Source organism: Triturus cristatus, chromosome 8, assembly GCF_964204655.1.
Source record: "Triturus cristatus chromosome 8, aTriCri1.1, whole genome shotgun sequence".
Taxonomy (NCBI): domain Eukaryota; kingdom Metazoa; phylum Chordata; class Amphibia; order Caudata; family Salamandridae; genus Triturus; species Triturus cristatus.
This window is the reverse complement of record NC_140591.1, coordinates 596,559,070-596,566,334: the sequence shown is the minus strand read 5'-3', so window position 1 is coordinate 596,566,334 and position 7,265 is coordinate 596,559,070. Positions and strand designations below refer to the sequence as shown.

Below are 7,265 nucleotides of genomic sequence, written 5' to 3'. Positions count from 1 at the left end.
CGTTGCAGGGAATGATTGTTTATGTGCAAGAAGGTGCCCCTTCCTGCACATAAACAATCAATAAGGGTGGTTTGCTACTTCTATGTGTGCTGCATTCTGCAGCACATTTAGAAAAAGCAAAAAACAAGGACAAATAAAAGTATTTCTCCTTGTTGCACCATTCTAACGCCTGCTATTGCATGGCATTAGTTTTTGGCGCTGCCTTAGATTTAAAGATCCTTGTAAATATGGGGCAGAATCAAAAAGCAATGGGTGTTACGGTGGAATGCCCACAGTAAAACCCACTGCACACAGATACCTGCATGAAAGGATACCATATTTGCAATGCGGCGTTAACCCACAAAAAGTGGCAAAACGTAATTTTGTATATCTGGTGCAGGGCATTGCGGCACTGGAACATCATTAAAAGTGATGTTCTAGTGGTGCAACCCCTTTGTAAATATGCCCCATAAGCGTTTGACTATAATTGTAGTTATGGTGCAGTTATACCACTCCGGTGCAAAGTCCAATATGCAGAAATCTTTGGAATGAATACAGAGAGGAACAAGGCTGTTTTAACTGTAAGCACATTACAATGGACAAGTTTATTTATTAGTGACCTCAGTGATGTCAGCAATGAAGTGAATCATATTGTAATATGTGATGTCATCAGCAATTTTATCACCGATATTTGTGTTACCATGTATGACATCATGCATGAGGGCATGAACAGTGAACTGGAAGAGTTATGGCTGCCTAGTTCATAACATTTGCTGGCTTGTATTTGTTTTTTAATCCATCATGTAGTGTACTTTCAACTGATTTTTTTGTAGAAGAATTGGATCATCTTTATAATGATGTCTAGTTTCTGAGGACATATTTTTATTCCACTTTCCAACCACTTCACAAACTCATTTGATCCATCCATCGAGCCGGGTGATACAAGCAGAGCTGATTGCCAACATCAGCATCCTAGGATCTATTGCCCACTGCAACAGCTTAACTCAAAATCTACCATAACACGTATTGCCCTGCACTGTGATGGCCACTGATTGCCATTTACGCAGAGCTAGCACTTAATATACTAAAGTCTTTAGCCTTCTTTGAGAAAATCCTAGTATGAGAAGACACCCTCAAGTTAAATTCCAACCACCTCTGTTTATTTACACGATACACAAATATTCAACATTTTCCCACGATTTCTCTTCCCCACCCCCCTCAACAGTAAAGCCCCCTATTCATACGGAAGAGCACTGCAATTCAAAAATAAACAAATGGCCTGCTGTGTCAGATAGTACTCCTTCTCAATATGTGCATGACTATGTGGGACAAGCCAAAACTATGAGGCAACTGATGAAGAATGCAATTCCCCAGCCTGGCTCTGTGCTAAATGTGAGCTTCAGTGCCTGCTAGAAAACATGTTGAAAAGTTGTACTGAGAGGCCCAGCAGGAGTTTGCGCTCTAGAAAGCTTCCAACCTCTGTATTCAACATTTGTGATCCTCCCTTGCCACAGGTTACATCTCCACCTAAAATAGAGGATTTAAACAGTTTAACAAGCAAACTAGACATCCTTCTAGATTACCATTATCAGCATGAAATCCTAAACACAGCTGGGTATGTCAGGACTGCCTGTAGCATGAAGGTACGGGCAGTTTACAGCCAAGAGTTTCAGTGAGAGCCACTGCAACCTAACATGATCTCAAGATCGTGGATGTCATCCAAACTATGGCTCTTCTCTAGAATTGTAAGCGCATTTGTGTACTGCAAAGGGTAGAAGTCCTCCTCAAAGACATCTTCATAGTCCAGCAGCTCCACAAAGTGACTGTATGGCAGTGTGGCACTGGACCGCATTTGCTTCCGCCGTCTTTTTGACTGGTGTCCAGTAGGAAGCTCATGCAGATAGATGCAATCTGACTTGAACACTGTCCATGTTCATGCTGGTTTGATTTGTGAATGTCTGTACCAGCCTTTCCTTCTTAGTGGCTTTGCTAATCTAGTATTTGTGGAGAATTAAATAACTGGATTTGATCCTGCTCTTAGGACAACCCTTGATGACTTCTATCTGGAAGCCACAGCACTTGTGCCACTTGCGTACACAGCCCACGAAGTACGAATGGTTACATTTTGGCAGCATGCCAAAGAGATGCTTATGAGGTAGTGCTTTAACATATACCTTGCCCATGTAGATACCACAGACCACTTCTTTACTTCGCTCAAAGACAGAATCTGAATCCATGCCACTCACCATCTTAGGTTCCTGCCCGTCCTCCGGACTGCCTGTGGTTGGCTTGATGAGCTCTCCTGGTGCTGGTCCTCCATCTCTGAGTTTAATTGCTTCTTGTGCACAGAAGGGCTAGAGGCATACCTATGCAGGCTATGCTCTCGTGCCCTATGTCCTTCTACCAGTTTGTGAATTGGAATGAACTCGCAGCCAAGGCCCAGTCTGTTGAACGGGGCTCAGCAGAAGTGTCTTTACCAACGCTTTCTTCATCCTCCTCAAACTCCTCGGTGTTCAGCTGCTCAACTCTCCTTTGCAGTTTCGACACGCTAGGGAGGGCAGGTGGCGACCCTCCTTGGCCCATGCCCATGGCTGGTGTTGGGAGCAGTTATGACATGAGCAGTAGAGGTGTAGTGGGAAGTAGTGGTGACGTGGACAGTAGCAGCAGCTTCTGAGAGAGGGGAGAGTCAGAACCATGGGAGGGGGATGACATGAAGGGACACGGTGGCAAATAGACTCAGAGGAGCTGATTACAATGACGGTGAGACTATCACTGACATCCTGTCGGTGGCAGTCTCACCGCCACTGTGTGCATGTTTACTGTCCACTATATTATGATGGTGGGCGGAAAGTCGGGGGGGCGGAAAGACCATCCAACAGTAATCCGATGGGCTCATGGAGCTTTGGACATTATGTAAGGCCTACAATGGGGGTGGTGCCTGCCATGCACCGCCGTAGGCATTACGATGTTCCTTTCCGCTGGTTCATTCATGGCAATGAACTCGCCATGAAAAGGCTGGCAGAAAGGGACTTTGTGGGCCCCTAGCAGACCCCCATTACACCCTGGTTCCCAGACAAAGGACCCCCTACATATCCCTACACCATGTGGCAGGCACCACATGGTGCCTGCCACGTAGTGCAGGCATATGTCAAGTGTCCCTTTTTTGTATTATGGCGGGTGCAGCATGCAGCAGCACTTGCCACAATGCAAAATATAGGCAAAATATAGGCATTGCGACCACCGTGGTGGCGGTCGCATCCTAATTGCTATTGTGGGACCCCGAACATCTTGTCGGACAGTCCCAATCCCCGATAGGGTGGTGGGTGGACATAAGTCTGCCCGCCATCGTACTTGGGCCCAATGTTTGGAGCTTCACCAACTTCCTATCCCCCCCCTTACCATGACAGAGTTGGTACATCCTGGTAATTGCAATGATCTCCATAGCAGAAAAAGCCATCCTAGAAGTCTCTGCAGATCTGGGAAGACTTTCTGTCATGCAAAAAACTGCTGTTCTTTCCCCAGCTATAAGTTCTGCGGCTTCTGATGATCCTGCAGTGTACCCTAGATGGGCCCCTAGCCCCGACACTTCTGCTGCTGCAGCTGCCATAAGCCCCACCTACATCTTGAACAATCCCAATGACACACACCGACTAGAAATGAAATTCCAGCTCGAAGTGAACAGAATGCAAATCAGGATTTCTCCACATGAGAATAAAAAAACTCGTCCTATGCTATAGAACATAAGTGAACATCTTCTCTTCACTCTTGGTGAAGAGATTGTCCTGAGCCTAGTGATCTTTCACCAATTTTAAACTTGAAGGACCAACAGTATCTATTTAATCAACTGAATTGGAAATGGATGTTAAACAGCCTGGCATTACTTGGCTATGCTTTCTTTCCTTTTAGATAGAGGATTCAACATCAGAAAGAGGTCAAGTCAGGGTCAGGTAAGAGGACTAAGGTCAGACAGATAGAATTGTACTTTTGGAGAGTGTAAATTAGGTGACAGGTCTCCCCTCTCTACTGTATTTAAGATTTAATTGCCCCTCAAGCCAAGCTGTAGATAATGATGCATGGCCAGATGTATGACTGAGGAAAATTGAGACTCGCAATTTGCGATAAACTACGAGTCACAAAAGGCTACCCACGAACAAAAGGGAACACAATTTTGCGCTATTTTTGCTCAAACTATATGCGAGTCTCAAATGGATCTAAATTGCGACCTCTACTTAAAAATACATTTTGCATGCACAATTTGCTAGTGCGGCAGAAACATGCCAAATTTGCACTCGCAAATTGCAATTTGAAAAAAACCCATGGAAAACACTTCATGGTTGAGATGAAGGACCCCAAAACAGGAAGTGGTGTCCAAGGATACTCCTGAGCAAAATCCTAGGCACATGTCCAGGTGCAGCAGCACAGTGCAACACTGCTGTGCGAGCATGACTGAAAGCATGAGCAGCAAGGCCAGTAAGAAGGGTGCACAGGAGAGGCTGAGGAAGCTCAAGTTTTCTGAAAAGGAGCTAAGCATCATTACAGAGGAATGCTGCAACCACCATGAGGACCTATTCGGCAAATGGAAGATCGTGCGTCATATTTAGCAGCGCATCAATGCCCTTGGAGTGGCACACAGGTCCCAGGATGAGATAAAGGAGTGCTGGTACAAAGTATCCTCCGGGGCCAAGGAGATGGTGGTAGCACATCTACAAGAGGCACAACATACCGGAGGAGGGCTATCCACTGCTTTGGAACGTTCTGCAGCTGAAGCAATGGTGGCAAGCACTCTTTAGATGGCAGATGTTGTAGGTCTTGGGAGCCTTGACACTTCACAGCCAGCACCAAACCCAGGTAAGTGAGAAGAGTGTCTGTGATGTGTGAATACCAACTAAAGCCAGCTCTGCACATGCATACTAATCATCCACATCCAAACATCCATTTCGACCAAACAAGCAACACTAATGTTGCATCATGGGTGATGTAGTCTGTGACGTATACAGTGTAGTCAAGTAATAAACTGAGCTGATAAACAGTGCAAAACCACTGAGATAGTGACTCACATGTTTCTTCTTTCATCTTTTGGCACCTAGACACACTCTTGGAGTAGACCACGGTGACAATGACACTGCAGATAGCCCGGATCTGGATCAGATGGCAGAAGGGCAGGATGGGGGAGATTCAAGCAGGCCCACTTGTCCAGAAGTCCCAGTAATACATGCACCAATAACATCCCAGGTTACTGCCAGTGGGACAACAGCCTCACAGCAGTCACCAACATCGCGACGCTCAATGGCCAACAGGGTGCAGATGTCATGACCAACACAGCAGTCCCTATGGTGTCTGCAAAGTCTGTCCTTTATTGGAGCAGCCAGTCAGCGGATGTCTGGAGGCATTGAACGGGCGTTGTTGAAAATACAGCACCTGCAACACAAGACACAGAGGCAAATGAGTTTGACGATAAGACAGGGCTTCCGCAACATCACAGAGAAACTGACAGAAAATCAGAGCCGTCTGGAAGTCAAAATGGATGCCCTCGTTCATGCAGTAGCTAATCTAGCCAAAGAATGGGCAGAAGAAAGGGCGCAGCTGAGGAGCATGGAGAGCAGCAGAGGGCAAAAATTGGACACTCTTAGCAGGGCCATTTGTAGGCTTGCCCTTGCAACAAGCCCAGCAAGCGCACCCTGGGGCTCCAGGTGGAAATGGGCCACTTCAGTGAGAATGTTTCGCATGGCCTTGAAAAAAATCACTGCAGCAGTGGAAACACTGCAAACAAATATGATTGTTGGTGGAGGTGCTATGGGTGGCACAGATAGTGAGGTGTCAAGCCGCAGTAGCAAAGCCGCTATGGAGACACCTGTAATGCGCAGTAGCAGCAGCCAGGACCTTGGATTAAGAAGTGGCAGCACTGCCCAGGCTGGATGGAGAGGCAAAAATTATCTGTGTAGGGTCACCACACAATGTTTGGGCCACATATCATTTCTATGTTGTGGTGATGTAACAACAGCAAAGTTACATTGTAGTTCATGCCTACATTTCATATGGACAGGTTGGTGGTAGTTTACTTGAGGATGCTTGCGCAATAAAGAACTGATTGAAAATCATATTTTGTTCTGACTTATGTATAGGAGAGTGGGTAATTAATGTGCACGTAACTTCAAAAAAAGTTGATGGCAATCTGGTGCCCGTGCCTTCTCCCCTCTGCTGCAGCACTACCACCTTTGCTGCAGGGCAGGTGGTCCTGGCTCCTCAGCCTCTGAATCTGTGTCAGACAGTTCCATGGGCAATCCACCCCTACAGGCCATTTTGTGCAGCATGGCACATGTTGCCACGATTTTACAGACTGTCTCTGGTGCATACTGCAGAGCTCTGCCCCTCTTGTGTAGGCACCTGAAGCGCGATTTCAGGATCCCAAAGGTGCACTCAATCACAGCCTGGTGCATCTGTGTGCCCTGTTTTTCCGCTTTTTATGGCCATTGTTTGGAGACAGGTACGGCGTGAGGATCCATGGCTGCAGGGCATACCCACTGTCACCTGTTGTGAGATATATGATGGTGAGATGACAGGCATGCAGACATACAAGTAACAATGCATTCATCTGGGGACAGAAAAGATTATTACCTAGGAGGTATCCATCATCAAAGTCACCTCTTTCTAACCTCTGGTATATGCCACTGTGTCTGAAAATGTATGAATCATGGGTGCTACCAAGAAAGTTTGCTATCAGGTCAATGATTATGTTTTTGGCCTCACAGACAACTTGGATATTGAGGGAATGAGTGCTTCTCCTTTTTCAGAAGATGTATTCCATCCGGGATGGGGGACATATGGTCACATGGGTCCCATCTATGCACCCTGTGACCTGTGGGAAGCTTGCTAATCTGTAAAAATCTACTTTTGTTTGATCAAGTTCCTCATCATCCCTGGGCATGTGTGTGTGTTGATGGATGTGTGTGCAAAAAGAACTATTGATGGACAGAATGCAGAACAATGTCATACATTCACCCCAGTACAGAGATCTGGGCCTAAATCCATCGTTTTTTTGCTCCCCATGCCATTCCAGTTTGGACCCAGCCATATGCAAATCAGTCTTGACCCTGTGCCCAATGGGGACAGTCCAGCCCGAACTGCCAGGCCAGGTCCTCCAGGGACTGGAAACAAGCATCCTAGGACCGGTTTCGGGGGTTCACCCCTCTTCAGCCAGGATAGCTTGATTCCAGTGGCATGGAGAGCACAGGACTCACGTCTGAGCATACCCGTCCCACTCGGGGTGACGAATGCAAAAAGAACTA

The 7,265-nt window shown here is 46.5% G+C and overlaps 1 pseudogene; it reads right to left on the bottom strand.

Moving 5' to 3' along the window:
- Nucleotides 1-1,648: 1,648 nt before the first annotated feature.
- Nucleotides 1,649-2,568, bottom strand: LOC146802453 (E3 ubiquitin-protein ligase makorin-1-like; annotated as a pseudogene).
- Nucleotides 2,569-7,265: the final 4,697 nt, after the last annotated feature.